The sequence below is a fragment of the Myotis yumanensis genome, unplaced genomic scaffold (genome assembly GCF_028538775.1).
Source record: "Myotis yumanensis isolate MYYU_CA2020_CCGP unplaced genomic scaffold, mMyoYum1.0.hap1 SCAF_8, whole genome shotgun sequence".
Classification (NCBI taxonomy): Eukaryota; Metazoa; Chordata; class Mammalia; order Chiroptera; family Vespertilionidae; genus Myotis; species Myotis yumanensis.
In genome coordinates, this window is record NW_027223759.1 from 90,757,701 (window position 1) to 90,773,827 (window position 16,127).

The 16,127-nt window shown below is 40.2% G+C and overlaps 1 long non-coding RNA gene across 1 annotated transcript; it reads right to left on the minus strand.

Moving 5' to 3' along the window:
• Window positions 1–6,492: 6,492 nt before the first annotated feature.
• LOC139015755 (uncharacterized) lies at window positions 6,493–15,622 on the minus strand. The gene is made up of 3 exons (XR_011472489.1): window positions 15,432–15,622; window positions 14,817–14,943; window positions 6,493–6,753 (listed from the first exon to the last, which is right to left on the minus strand). It is a non-coding gene; the product is annotated as an uncharacterized lncRNA (long non-coding RNA).
• Between the last annotated feature and the right edge of the window lie 505 nt (window positions 15,623–16,127).

Genomic DNA, 16,127 nt, shown 5'->3' on the forward strand with positions numbered 1-16,127 from the left:
TCAGAGTCTGGGGTGCACCACAGGAACCAGAGTCAAGTCCCCACCCACCCACATGTGCCTCAAAATCGCACAAGAGCCAGACCCGGCCAGCCCCACCCCCATCAAGCCCCGCCAGGTGGGGAGCACGGCCTCAGGTCACTTGGCCTGGTGCTGGGGCAGGGGGGATGGTCTGAGGTCCCCATCAAGCCCTGCTGAGTAGGGGGTGCAGCCTCAGTTTCCCCAGCCTGATGCCAGGGCGGGGGGTGTGTCCTGAGGTGCCCTGTCAAGCACTGTTGGGCGGGGGGCATGGCCTGAGGTCCCCTCTCAAGCCTCACCAGGCTGAGGGTGCAGCCTCAGGTCCCCTGCCCCAGCCCAGCGCCATGCAGCCTCAGGTCCCTGCTGATTGCTCCTTAAGGCTCATTATGGGAACTTGGCCTCCGCTGTGGGTACAGCCATCTTGTGTTGTGGAATCCCTGCCTCTGCTCTGGGTGCAGCCATCTTGACCATTACAGTGTCATGGTCAATTTGCATATTCCCTTTTTATTAGATAAGATAATAAAAGAGTAATATGCAAATTGACTGAAGGGCAGAACAACCAGTAACTATGAAAAACACTGACCACCAGGGGGCAGACACTCAACTCAGGAGCTGCCCCCAGCCTGCAGGCCCCTTTTGCTAGTGTATATTTGAGGTGATATATTATAGACAAAATGTATTTGGGTCATGTTTTTTAAACTGCAAATCTGTTTTTTAATGGTGAATTTTGTCATTTTCATTTAATATAATTATTGATATACAATAATCTTAAACATGCAATTTACTTTATATTTTTGTTCCCTTTGTTATGTAGATCTCTATTTACTTTTCTTGCCTTACTGTGGGATACTTGAAGACTCTTTAGAAATTGACTTTTATTTGTCAGTGGTGTTTTTGAGTATGTCTCTTTGTATATCTTATTTAGTTCTTGCTCCAACTATTACAGAACATATACGTAACCTATCATAGTATCTTTTTTTTTTACACTGGTATCTTTTTACAGTTTAACTACAGTATAAAAACTTGTTCTCATTTTACATCTTTTATTCTACCTCCATCATTTACAATTATTTTACCCACATACTGTAGAACCCCCTCAGACAGTACTGTGATATTTGTTCTAGCAGGCAGACATAATTTAGAAAACTAGTAGGGGAAGAAATGTCTACTGCATTTGCTCACATATTTTCTTACTGCATTCTTACTTCTTTTTTTTTCAATATATTTTATTGATTTTTTACAGAGAGGAAGGGAGAGGGATAGAGAGCCAGAAACATCGATGAGGGAGGAACATTGATCAGCTGCCTCCTGCACACCTCCTAGTGGGGATGTGCCCACAACCAAGGTACATGCCCTTGACCAGAACCGAACCTGGGACCTTTCAGTCTGCAGGCCAACGCTCTATCCACTGAGCCAAACCAGCCAGGGCCTTACTTCTTTCTTAATGTTCAATATGTCCCTTTTTAAAAATCCTTTGCTTTCTCTCTGGAGAAGTTTTTTTAGTCATTTTTAGAGAAGTTCAGCTGGCAAAAATTTCCTAGTTTTTCTTTACCTTGTTTTTTTTGTTTGTTTGTTTGTTTGTTTTCCTTTACTAGTATTCATAAAGGATATTTTCCATGGGCATAAGATTCTGAATGGACACATATTTTTTCAGAACTTTAAAAGTGTTCTGCTACTCCCTTCTAGTCTGTATGGTTGTTGAGAAATCTACTGACATGGGAACTGATTTTTTGTTTGTAGGCAAGGTTTCTCTCACTGAATTTAAGATTTTTCTCAGTCTTTATTTTCGTAGATTTAGTATGATGTGTCTTGATGTGGAATTACTTTGAATTTTATCTTTTTTTGTGTTTTGCTTTGCTTTTTGATTATGTTGGTTTATGGCTTTTTCCAACACTGTTTAAGAAAGATACTTTACTCTATAGGCCTGTGGGTAAATGTAAGCTCCCAAAGCAAGATGAGGAAGCAAGCAACCCAGGCCATACGCTTCTCTCTTCAACCAAAGAGAATCTGGGAGCCATGTGCAGCATGAATTACTGCAATGCCATTAAAAATACCTTTGCAAAGGAATAAGACACCAGTGTGACCAGGTCCTTCAGCAGACCATGGCGTCAGACCGTTTTCTATTTTGAGAAGTAGAAACAGAGCATGATTCTGGAACTGGGAGAGAACGGCACTCTGCTGAGTAGACTTTAAATGCATTTTTATAGGCAAAACTGTTCCGTGAAGCACTGGAAGCATACTCTCATCCCTGGAAAACTTAAAGAGAGGTAGGAAAACCTCCTCAGATCTGGCTACATCAAAAGCGTGCAGCATATTCAGAAGGATGTCAGTGGAGTCTGTTAGACTCCAGTGGTCGGCAAACTCATTAGTCAACAGAGCCAAATATCAACAGTACAACGATTGAAATTTCTTTTGAGAGCCAAATTTTTAAAACTTAAACTATATAGGTAGGTACATTGTTATTAACTTAATTAGGTTACTCCTAAGGCTTAGGAAGAGCCACACTCAAAGGGCCAAAGAGCCGCATGTGGCTCTCGAGCCACAGTTTCCTGACCACGGGACTAGGCAGCTAGGTAGACATGAGCTGGGAGAGGCAGCAGGGGCTTGGAGGGAACATAGGTGAGACATGACAAAATGAAGATAGACAATGGAGGTGGCAGGCCCCTATGTGAGCAGGAAAGATTCAGAGCCTCCATAGGTTAGATGTGGTCTAACCTATGGCATAGCACCTAGATCAGCGGTTCTCAACCTGTGGGTCGCCACTCCTTTGGCGGTCAAACGACCCTTTCACAGGGGTCGCCTAAGACCATCCTGCCTATCAGATATTTACATTATGATTCATAACAGTAGCAACATTGCAGTTATGAAGTAGCAACGAAAATAATTTTATGGTTGGGTCACAACATGAGGAAGTATTTAAAGGGCCAGAAGGTTGAGAACCACTGACCTAGATGAAGGAGCCTTATAATTTAAAGATATATATATATTTTTTTTTTTTGAGAGTACCTAGGGGTGCTCCAGCCTAGGGGTATAAAACCTTCTAAACTCAAAAAATATCGGTCTCAGCCCGCTGAGTTGCCTACTCCTGTTCTATCTGACCGCATTTCTTTCCCACAAATAAATCCTTGCCAACATTTGCTGGTATTTGTTGTCTCTTGTCTGAATTCATTCCTACAAGCAAGACAAGTACTGGGAGTGCAGAGACCCCTTCTCCACCGCTGACAGTTTGAGCTCCTGAAAGTGTCCAACAGAAGGACTGAAGGTGTGCAGGCACGCGTGCTGCCTGGTGTGTCAGGGCGCTGTGTGTGATTGATTGGAAGGCATCCGAGAAACCACATGTGTTATCCAAACAGCATCTGAAAACCTGCAGCAGGTCGCGGTGCACCTGGGCACCATCGACCGTGACCTGGCTGCAGCTCGCAGGCTCAGTGTGGCCGACTTCGGTGGCCCTCAAGATGGACCCCCTGGCCACCCGCAGTTCATGGACACAGAGCTCTGTTCCTGGAAGTGGGCAAAGTGCTTTCTTTGATTAGAAGAATGTAATTAGAAAGAAAAGAAGAAGAATATTCAGGAACCTGATTAGGAGGCAGGGAGCTACTCGGGAATATTCCGCACTTTCTCACAGTTCGGGAAGCTACATCGCAGCTTACTGTGACCTATAATGGAAGTGCCACAGAATCTGGGAGCTACATTAATACAAGCAGAAGGATTAAATTGTTGAAATTTATTGCAACCAAACAGACTGAGAAACCAGAAAAGTATATATTTAAAGAAGTGGACTTGAGCACGTAAGAGACCAGCTATGTTCCCTCTGACTGTAATTTATATCAACGACAAAACGGAAGGCAGCATTGGTGCAGCATTGGAGGCTCTCAGACCCCCTGTGGACCTGTTTGTGTCCCAAGCAAGACCCAATCTTTGGCCTGAAATTGGAGGTCAGTGTGGCCCAGCCTTTCCCCAGGGTAATCAGAAGGGAGGGGGACACCCAGCCCCAGTATAGGTGTGGAGGGAGAACTTCTTCAGCCAATTACTGCTGCCAACAGTTTCCTTAAACTTGGTTTAAATATTGAAGGTCTCTTTGAGGAACAAAGATTCCATTTAACAATTTTGAAAAATAAATATGTGGTTCCTTATCCTCAATAAATATCACTCTCTGGGAGGGTGGGCCTGTTGCCATCTCATTGGTAATTCCCCTGGTGAGACCACGGAATAATCCCCTGGAGTAGCTCAACCTACTCTGAGACTCATAAGTGTAGGTATTTTAGTTGCTACATTCTGGTTTGAGTCAATGCATCACATAGAGAAAATGTATCAATTGATGAGCTTGTCAGCCAGGGGAACAATAATGCAACCCTTTCATTTTTTTTTTCTGTTTGATAAAAATTGTTAGTTGTCGCTGGGTTCAGGAAACTTAAAGAAATCACCACTATAGGCCTGGGGGTTCCATGTTTTATGCAGTGGGTTAGCATTTAATTACAGTTCCTGTGTAAAGTCATACAGTGCTGAATTATTTTTCTTTTCATTAGCCATTCATTATAAGAAATGAGATAAAGGTGTGAGTAAAGTAATAAAAAGAGATACGTATGAAGTGTTTTACTGTGCTGATTGTTGATGTTTCTATTCCTCCTTTTGATTCTTTCAACTTTGCTATACTACTAATATAGAACAAATATATATGTGCATATGTTATGAGTATATGTAATAAATACAGCTATATTTACATATATTACAGTTCTGACAAATACTTAAGCCCTTTGTAACTTGTTATGATGCTTGCAATGCTGCTATCTATGTATCTTTCCTTTATTTATTTTTATTTTTCATAACTGGATTTTTTTTTTATTTTAAAATCTTTATTGTTGAAAGATATGTCCCCATTTTCTCCCCATTGACCCCTTCTAGCCTTCCTGCCCCAACCCCAGGCCTTCACTAGCCTATTGTCTAGGGGTCCTCAAACTACGGCCCGTGGGCCACATGCAAATACAAATATTGTATTTGTTCCCGTTTTGTTTTTTTACTTCAAAATAAGATATGTGCAGTGTGCATAGGAATTTGTTCATAGTTTTTTTTTTTTTTTTAACTATAGTCCGGCCCTCCAACAGTCTGAGGGACAGTGAACTGGCCCCCTCTTTAAAAAGTTTGAGGACCCCTGGTCTGTGTCCATGGGTTATGCATGTATGCATACAAGTTCTTTGGTTGATCTCTTACCACCCACCCATCCTCCCCCGCCTTCCCTCTGAGATTCTGCAGTCTGTTCCATGCTTCTGTGTGTCTGGATCTATTTGGTTCATAGCTTATTTCGTTCATTAGGTTCCACATCTGAGTGAGATGGTGTGATGCTTGTCCTCACCTTTAGACAGTGCCTCAGCTGGTGCATATTTGTGGTTCAGGTGGAACAAAGCTTTTTAAGAGGTAAGTGTTCTGCCTATAAACAATGAGTAGTGCTTATTGCTGTTTTTAACAATAAAAGATGTCTAAGGCAGTACACTTGCCCGCGTGCATTTAAACTGGGTTCCCCATAGGCTCCCTTTGTACTTGCTTCTCTGAATGTTGTAAGAAGCCTGAAATAGCCCTGTGACAGGTTCAGCTTCTGAGCTGAGTAGTATAATTTATTGAGGCGAGTGGAGGAAGCATTCTTCCCTTGGGTTAATAAAACATCTACCTAAAAAGTACAGATGCACAAAGACTTGGGAAAATAAATTTGAGAATAGGTTAATAGAAGTAGTAGAGAGATATCTTTCCCTGGACCCTTAATTCCATTGCTTACTTCATGGGCCTATCTAAATATTTGTGCTATATACAGGCTGCTTACCCAGTGCTATTGTGCAGAACAGAAGGTAGCATCTTCCAAAACAGTGGTAGCTGTTAGTTAGCTTTTCAGTTCACAATATAGCTAGATCTTCAATGAACAATTTCAATTTTCCAGAAGACTAAAATATTGTAATAATGATAAAAATAATTAAATGTTAACTATACTGTATACAAAGCACAGTTCTAAAAATCTTTACATATGTTAAAATTTTTAATCCCCATGATAACCCTCTATGTAGTATCATAGTCATATGCTTTTGCAGATGGGGAAATTAAGGCACAGAGAGTTTAAACAGGTTTTCCAGGGTACACATATTATAAGAGGTAGTTCAGCTTATAAGTCTGAGTTAAGAGCTTGTAAGACTAAAAACTGATTATAGGTTATTTTTTATTGGGGTGACATTATACAGATTTCAGGTGCAAAACTCTACAACATATCATCTGTACACTGTATTGTGTGTTTACCTCCCCAAGTCAAGTCTCCATCCACCACCATTTACCCATCTTATACCTTCCTTCATCTCCCCTTCTCACCTCCCCCTCCCAGCACTCACCACATTGCTGTCCATGTCCATGAGCTCTTTTCCTTTTTTTTCATTTTTGCTCAATTGCTCCACCTTCCCCAGAGACCCCACCACCCCCCAACTCCCCAACAGCTGTCAGCCTGCTCTCTATCTATGGGTCTGTCTTTATTTTCTCAGTTCGTTTTGTTCATAAGGTTCCACATATGAGTGGAATCATATAGTACTTGTCTTTCTCTGACTGGCTCATTTTACTTAACATAATGATCTCCAGGTCCATCCATGCCCTACTAAAGGGTAAGATTCCTCTCTCTTCTTCTTCTCCTTCTCCTTCTTCTTCTTCTTCTTCTTCTTCTTCTTCTTCTTCTTCTTCTTCTTCTTCTTCTTCAGCACAGAGTAGCATTCCCTAGTGTAAATGTACCACAGATTTTTATTTATTTTAGAGAGAGGAGAGAGGACGGAGGGAAAGAAAGAAAGAAATAAAGATCAATGCAAGAGAGAAACATTGATTGCTTGACTCCTGTAAGTGCCCTGAACAGAGTTTGATCCCCAAATCTGGATATGTGTCCTTACCAGGAATCAAACTTGTCACCTTTTGGTGTATGGTATCATGCTCTACACAACTGAGACACACCAACCAGCCATCTGTGGACTTACCTTTTCTATTTACTCATCTACTGATGGATGCTTGAGTTGCTTCCAAATTTTGGCTATTGTAAATAGTGATGCAATAAACACAAGAGTGCATATGTATTCTTTTGAATTTTTGTTTCCATTTTCTTCATATAAATTCCCAGAAGTAGAATCACTGGGTCATAAGAAAGTTCCATTTTTTTTTAAGTAACTGTATACTGCTTTTCACAGTGGCTGCACCAATCTTCATTCCCAATAACAGTGCATTAGAGTTCCCTTTTCTTCACATCCTTGCCAAGACTTGTTTGTTGATTTATTGATGATGATTATTCTGCCAGGTGTGAGGTGATAGCTCACTGTGGTTTAAATTTGCATTTCTCTGATGATTAGTGACATTGAGCATCTTTTCCTATGGCTATTGACTATCTGCATGTTCTCTTTGGAGGTATCTACTCAGAACCTTTGCCCGTTTTTTAATTGAGTTTTTTGTTATTTAGGTGTTGATTTTTTATAAGTTCTGTATAAATTTTGGATATTAACGCCTTATCAGATGTATCATTGATAGGTATGTTCTCCCATACAGTGGGTTGTCTTTTCATTTTGTTGGTGGTTTCCTTTCTGTGCATAATATTTTAGTTTGATGCACTCCCATTTGTTTATTTTTGTTTGTTTGTTTTGTTTCCCTTGCCCAAGGAAATTTATCAGAAAAAAAAATTGCTACAAGAGAAGTCTAAGATTTTACTGCTTATGTTTTCTTTTCAGATTTTTATGGTTTAGAGCAGTCGTGGGCAAACTAAGGCCCGAAGGGCCGGATTCGGCCCGTTTGAAATGAATAAAACTAAAAAAAAAAAAAAAAAAAAAAAAAGACTGTACCCTTTTATGTAATGATGTTTACTTTGAATTTATATCAGTTCACACAAACACTCCATCCATGCTTTTGTTCCGGCCCTCCGGTCCAGTTTAAGAACCCATTGTGGCCCTTGAGTCAAAAAGTTTGCCCACCCCTGGTTTAGAGTCTAACATTTAAGTATTTGATCTATTTTAGTTTATTCTTGTGCATGGTGTAAGAAACTGATATAGTTTCATTTTGTGCACATATCTTTCCAATTTTCCCAAACTATTTATTCAATAGACTATATTTTTTATTATTTATTTATTTATTTATTTATTTATTTATTTATAATCCTTAATTGAGAACATGCATATTGATTTTAGAAAGAGAAAAAAGGAGGGAAAGATGGAAAGAGAGAGAGATCATTGTGAGAAAGAAACATCAATTGGTTGCCTTTCCATAGGCTTCCCCTGAGATTGAACCCGAAAACTAGGCATGTGCCCTGACTGTGAATCAAACCTTCAACCATTCGGTATATGGCATGATGTTCCAACAAACTGAAGCACACTGGCCAGAGCCTGAATAGGCTATCTTTAGCCCATTGCATGTTTTTGCTTTCTTTGTAAAAATTATTATTAATTGACTATAAAGATGTGGCTTTATTTTTGGGCTCTCTATTCTGTTCCCTTGATCTCCATGTCTATTCTATGCCAGCACAATGTTGTTTTGATTATCATGGCCTTGTAATATAACTTGATATCAGGTAGCATGATTTCTCCAACTTTGTTCTTCTTTCTTAAGATCTCTGTTGCTCTTCTTTGATTTTTTGTTTGTTAGTTAGTTGTTGTTGTTTTTTTGGAATATTTGCTCTAGTTCTGTGAATTATGTCATGATATCTTGATAGAAATTGTATTTAATCTGTAGATTTATTTGGGTAGTATGTGCCAGGGTTCTTGTCCCAGCACCAAGAAGGGTTCAGGAATCTGGAAAAGGCTGTGCACAGATGACATAGGAATCCAGAGACTAATAAAGAGTCTGGAGACGAGTTATAATTTTGAAAGGCATTGGGAGTCAGAGGACCTTCAGCTAAGGAACTGAAGAGTCCCTCCTTGTCTAGGACCGGTGCTTTTATTAACACAATTTGTCGTAAGGCAAGGCGGAGATAATACACTTCAAAGGGTAAGGTTTCAAAGGGTACAGAAGCATTGTCAGTTTGGGGAATAGCCTACGGCTGTTCAGGTGTTTGGCCAGTAGGAGGCAATAACATGTAGATTAAGATGCCCTTTAACTGTCTGGCAGCCACAATCAGTTTCCTGTTCAGGTTTGGGGAAATGCCTTTAGCCATTCCCAACAGGTGACTACATGTGTGACTCAACCCTGTTGAGTCCCCAAGTTTCATCAACCTTTTTATGAAACTCTTGAAATTATGACATGCTGGAATTGGTCTATGGCATATCGCCCTTTTTTATTATTTAAAATTTAACAAGAATGTGTTTTAAGATTTTTAAATTCAATGGAAAGGACAGAGTTCTAACATGTCCCTTTATTGCTGACAGGCATTAAAGGAATCAGTTTGCAGTAAGTTTCTTTTTGAGCCAACAGTTTTTAGAGTCCCAATTTCAATGTCCAACAGTTCTTAGGTGTACATGTCAGCAATGATATTTCAGTTCTGGGTGGTGGACAAATGGTGGCAATGCAGGTCCGACCTTCTCTGGTTTGGTCCTGGGCACCCTGCAGCAACACACAGTTGCTGACTGTTAGCATGGCGAGGCGTCTTCACCATCTTCATTTCTGGACTGCTTCTCTTGTTATCTCATGGGGCCACTGCTATTCTGTGGCTGGAGCAGTCCCTTCAGTTCCTCTCTGTAATCCGTTGTTGCAGGAATCCACATGGGCTTGGAGGAGTTTTCTGGAAATATACAACCATATTCTCGACCAAAGGTTAATAAACGAATCAATTCTATATATTAGACTTGGGATCCTTTACATTTTTTGCCAAACAATTTTCCTTTGTCTTATTTTGACACCATGGGTGTCTTGTGATTAGCATTACAAATAAAAATCATTTTCAAGTAAAAATTTAAAGCAATTAAGGCTTTTATTTACAGGGCATTATTCCACTATCCCCCCCTTTTTTTATTTAAATATTAGGAGGATTTTGGAAATTTTGCAATGCAGTCTTGATAACTTTTTTAATTTTTTGCATAGAAATATGACTGTTTTGGATTTATTGTACATTAAGCAATTTTTATAAGATGAATTATCAATGAAAATATTTTAGTTAATATTTGAACAGTTTCCTGTCTGGTATAATTAAGTTTTTGAATATTTACTTATTTCAATTAGCCAATTTAAATTAGTCTGAAATAACGTTTATTATTATTATTATTAACTTTATTTGTCTTAAGTTATAGACAATAAGTGACATTAATTAAATTTTTGTAATTAGTCTTTGAGTAATTTTACATTAGCTATATTTAGGGAGGCAAAAACATAATTTATTTACCTTTTATATGAGGCCTCATATAATTAATTTTTAATTACAGTCCTTTAGATGTTTGAAGGAAAAACCTTTTTTTATTATTTTCCTGCAGAGTAATTTCCAGGCTATACTTGGAGAATTTTAATAATAAAAAAAAAACCTTTGTCTTTCTTTTACACCAAGCAACTATGCAACAGGCATGGTTGCTTTTTGGATGTTGTTTGATAGTGCCACAAGGCCATGTATTTTAAGTCATTACACATTTATGATGACTGTACTTATTTTCAGATTTGGTATTTTAATAATTTTTAGTTTATTTTGTAAATATTAGTGAAAGAGATTTTAAAATTTCTTCTTTTTATTAAATTTAGAATAATATTTTTAAGAGTATTCCTTTGGCTTATTTGTATATACAGAGGGATCATATGAAGCCTTCAGTAACTTTTAGAAGAATTTACTTTACTAGGATTAAATTGCTTACAAAGATATTGGCTTCTTATATAACTTAATTTATGTGAGATCTTGATTATATTTTTTAAAAGTTAATTTGTTAAGTAATTTAAGTAGGCGTTTTTATTGATAAAGCAAGGCAAGTAAATTTAGTAAACTTTTATGTCTGATTCACAAGGCGCAAATGCTGCCCCACCTCCAGCCTAATTTAAAATGCAGGCAGTGAGAGCTTTTGTTTTTTAAATTACATCTTAAAATTCTATTGCTGTATTTTAAGAGATATTAAACAAAATAACTCATTTTGCCATTTTTTAGAGGCAAAAACTTAAAATATATTTATTAATTTTTATTTGATAAAGCTTTCCATGTGATTTCAAGTATGTTAAATTGGCTTAATTAAAAAATCCTTTAAGAAGAGAGAATAAACTTTTTGAATTACTCTGGGCCTTTGGAGCTTTTCAAAAATCATTCCTCTGTTATGATCCTTGAAATTCAGTGTGGAAAAACCATCAAATATATATATGTATATATGATTTAAAGATTATATATTTTTTATAATTATTAAGAGATATTAATTAAATTGTTAGGCCAGTAAGCTTAAACTGGTCACTGGTGGTGGATTGTGAGAAGGGCTGGACACTGCCTACCTTCTCCTTCCTTGGTACCCCTGAAACATCAGAGGGTACTTCTGGCCTTGGTTTTCTTGGTTTTTGGTTTTGGATTTGTTTGTTTGTTTGTGATGAAAACCATTTCTATCTGAATGAGACATAGGTCAAGAATCCTGTCCTGGGATGTGGGAAAGGCCCCCACATCTGTTCCTGTCAGGCCCCCATCAGGGGATTTGGGCGGTGTTCCTGTTATCTGCTCAAGAGCCCAAGACTATAAAGATATTTGTTCACTGAAAAGGTGTAAGTCTGGGAACTTTGATTTGCTATGTGACATTCTGTGCTGAGTTGGGATTTTTTAATTCTGGGGTAAATTTAAAAGGTATTTGTGGCTTTTCTAGTCTGATTGGGACATTTAAGGGTGGGGCTCACAGTTCCTCAAGGCAAAGATTTAATGGGCCCTTCCCCCTGCCTGTGCTGAATTAAATAATACAGGCCAGTGTCATTTGGCTTGCTGGTTAAAGGAAGACAATAGGCCTTGGAATCTGTAAAGATAGGCGGGAATGAAGCTGGTCCAGTGTACTGAAAGGGTTTGGTACCTGTTGCTGCTAGCAAAGGAGGGGCTGATACCCCCTCCTAGCGCACTCCCTTGAAAGAGGTCTGGTTGCTGCTCTGCCACAAAGGGAACTGGTAGAAACGAACCATGGAAACTGGCGGGGACTGGGTGGCTCTCCTGTCATGTTTGGCAGGCCACCCCATATCATTCCTAACCTTAAAGCTGACTTTCTTGCTGCAAGAACTGTCTCTTTCCTTGAGAGGGCTCCAGAGGTCACACGAGGACATTTGGCTGCGCCTCGTCGCCATCCAGGAGACTGGCCCAACCCCAACTCCTCATCAGCACAGACCAGGAGATTGGGTCTATGTCAAAAGGCACCACCTGGAGCCTCAATGGAAAGGTCCCTACACCCTACTCCGTGGTGCTGACGACCCCCACTGCTCTCAAAATAGATAGACGGCGTCTCGACCTGGGTTCATCACACCCACGTCCGGTCAGCATACCCATCTGTGATCCGGAAAGACTTCGTCACCAAATGGAGCATCGATCGAGATCAACACAACCTGCTATGGTGTGCTCGACCTGCCTGATGCTGGTAACATTGCTCGCGATCACACCTGCTCCCGGGAGCCCCCACAATACTGTGTAATAGACTTAGATGATGCCTGCATCTTCATGGACATGGCTCCAAAGAGACAAGGACAATTTATAGGAAGGTCAAGAATAGACTTTAGTAGGATTTGGCTGCCTGAAGCGGCCATGATGCCAATATCATGTTTCATTGTATTGCTATGTTATATTGACCTTTAATTCTCTTGCAGGTTTGAATGTGTGCTGGCTGTCCCGGAAGGGAACTATGTGGGGTGACCCCCAAAGGATGGCTAGCTGCCATGAGGACAGGTGCCCAAATGGGCAGGAATGGTGCCCATCAGGTTTTGGTCTCTGTTGAGAGGCAGCTAACAGTTGGCAGCCTGTAATCCTGTCTTGCAGGCCTTTGTGACCATGCCCATGTCAAGGGTAGTAAGCTGGAAAAGGCCTGTTTAGAATAGAAGGTCTAAGGCATGGTTATGCATAGAAAGAAAGTTTTGTACCAACAGTTGCTGTTTTGTTTTAAATCCATGAAAAAGAATTAGCAAGGAAAGTCAGAAAATCTTAGAGTAGATCAGTATGTTTTTCTCCTTATGTAATTCCTCCGAAATCTGGCAATGATAAGTAAATCATGGCAATACATCTCTTTTCATAGATTCAATAAGACCAGTTTCTAATAGTGGTTTCATTAACAGAAAACTTTGACTGGAGTATCATGTTTTAAAGAGCCCTGTCTGAGCTCTAAAGACTTGAAGCCAGTAAAAATGCCACGAAGAAAGCCTGGTATCCTGCTTGGGATCCCTGAAGATGGCTGGAGCTGGAGCATCAGGCCCATGCCCTACCATCACTGGCGGTTGGTCAGAGTAGAAGGGGAGCAGTAAAGATGCCTCTGCATCCCTGCGGAACCCCCACACACTCTGGGCCGCAACAAGTAGGAGGGCTACTGAGATGGGCCTTAAAGCCTGGAGCGTGGGCTCAGGTGGAGTTGCTACAGGTGAGGGATTCACCTAACTCAGCAGATACTGCAGGCAGGCCTGATGGCAGCTGGATGGCTTGGCTTCCTGGCCCTACGGGGCACATTAAGATTCAACCATGAGATTCCAGCAAAGGTAGTCAGTTACCATTCTTGTTGTGTTTATGCAAACATCAGGACAGTAGATAAATTAATCTTGATTTGGCTTTTTGATAGCCATGGAGGAGTTTTAAGAAGAAAAATCCTATTTCAATAGAAGTTGTTAAAGCTAAAATGGTTTCTTTCCCTTCCACCAGACCATTTGTTAAGATATGCCCAGTACGGGCCTCTAGCAACGGTGGAATAGGAATGCAGTCCGTCTCATGATTGAGCCAGAAGTTCTAAGACAAAGGGGGGGAATGAAAGGGCGAGGGCTAGGCCCTCCATCTTGCCCCAGGTTAAGGGCTACGTCCTCCATCTTACCTTGGCCATGTGCTTGGCAAGGAGCTTCTTCCCAGAAGTCTAATACTCTGCTAGCCACACCCAGGAACAAGACACCAACTTGCGCCTGGCCAATCGGCAGAGCACAGTCCTTTCTCCTCCCCTTACTCCAACCCCCCCTTTAAAACCCGTCTCTATGCGGGGTTCTGTCTCTCTCTCGGCCACTTGGCTTGCCGTTGTGTCAGTGAGTATGGTGGACGGGGAACTCAAGCTAGCTTGAAATATAAAGGACTCTTTGCTTTTGCATCGGACTGGCTGGCTCCCTGTTGGTCTGCTGGGGATCTTGAAATATGGGCATAACAACTGGTTTTTGCATTAAAAATTTCGGTTGGGATCACAGAATTAATCCTCTTTTTAATTAGACTAATGAGTAACATTTTGAATTTCTAATTTTTCATAGAAAACACAAGATTGTCTTAAAAGTAAATTTCTATAATTTAGGAATTTAGTTATTACAGCTATAATATATCCCAATTTTTTCCAAAAGCTTTTAGATCTGGCAAGTCAAATATTTAGCATTTCTTTAGATTAATAATACTTTAAAAATTTTAAGAATAAACTTCAAAAATATAAGACACAATCATTGGATTCAATTCTGTCCTCTAGATTTTTCATGAGGCAAATTCAGATTATTGAACAAGTTTTTTATTTAATTAAGCAAACTTTAAAGTTTCAAGTTGCTAGGGGCTTCGAAAACTGAGTTTGAGCTTTGCAAAACAGGTTTTGGCCTACCTGGTCTTTTCAGATGTAAATTGACCACATTCTTTTTTTAAGATTTTGCTATAGGTGGAAGTGACTAGCCCCAAGGATGGGAACCCAGGAACAAGCTTGTCTTTAGAAGTTGCCACTGGCAGGAAATTTTTTGCCTACCTGCATGTTCTGTTGGGGGAAGGGAGGCTAGCATTGGATCCCCATGTGCTCCTTTCTTCCCTTCCCCACATCTTGCTTTGGGGGAAGTTTCAGCAAGTGACCTGGAGGCGTATTTTTTCCCAAAGTCCTGCTTAATAGAAAAAGACATATTTTAAATATTTTCCTATTTCGATTTCCAAAGTAGTAGCTAGGACCCAAGGTTATCTTAGCCAAAATTTGGTTATCATAAGATGTTCTCCGGTAATTTTTAAACAAAACATTAGGTAATCTCATTGTGGGAGAGCTTATAGCTCTGCCCTCTCCTGCCACCTTTGAATCTCTCTGCACCAGAGACGGATTCGGCAGCGGGTTTTCATTTCTTATTACAGATTTAGATTCCAAATACGAATTAAGATTTTAATTTGAACAAGAAACCACATTAAGGATGACCATGGCACTCTTTTTTTCAGCCTGATTTAAAAGAGTACCTTTTGATATTCCAATTTCTTTATAATTTTGCCTTCTTATCAAATTTTTCCCCATAATAATCTGACTTAAACACAAAGTATCACCCATGCACTTGCGGATCCGCGGGCTTCTGAGGCTAACATGGGCTCTATGCATAGTTACTCTTACCACCATTATTGGTGTTGTTTCCACGCAGGCAAATCCTTCTTTTCCAGATGTCCAACGCCATTAATGGTGGTGTTGCCAGTTATTGTCGGTGCTCGGGCGCCATTTCTGCTGGTGCTTCCAGGGTTCAGAAGGTCCCACTTCAGGCGTCTATTTATGCTGAGGTTCTTGTCCCAGCATCAAGAAGGGTTCAGGAATCTGGAAAAGGCTGTGCACAGATGACATAGAAATCCAGAGACTAATAAAGAGTCTGGAGACGAGTTATAATTTTGAAAGGTATTGGGGGTCAGAGGACCTTGTCTTGGACCCTTGCTTTTATTAATACAATTGCCTTAAGGCAAGGTGGAGATAATACACTTCAAGGGGTAAGGTTTCAAAGGGCACAGAAGCATTATCAGAATGGGGGAATTAGCCTATGGCTGTTCAGATGTTTGGCCAGTAGGAGGCAATAACATGTAGATTAAGATGCCCTTAGCTGTCTGGCAGCCACAATCAGTTTCCTATTCAGGTTTGGGGAAATGCCTTCAGCCATTCCCAACAGGTGACTACATGTGTCACTCAACCCTGTTGAGTCCCCAAGTTTCATCAACCTTTTGATGAAACTCTTGAGATTATGACATGCTGGAATTGGTCTACGGCAAGTATGGACATTTTAATTCTTCCGACCCATGAACACAGTATATGCTTCCACTCATTTGT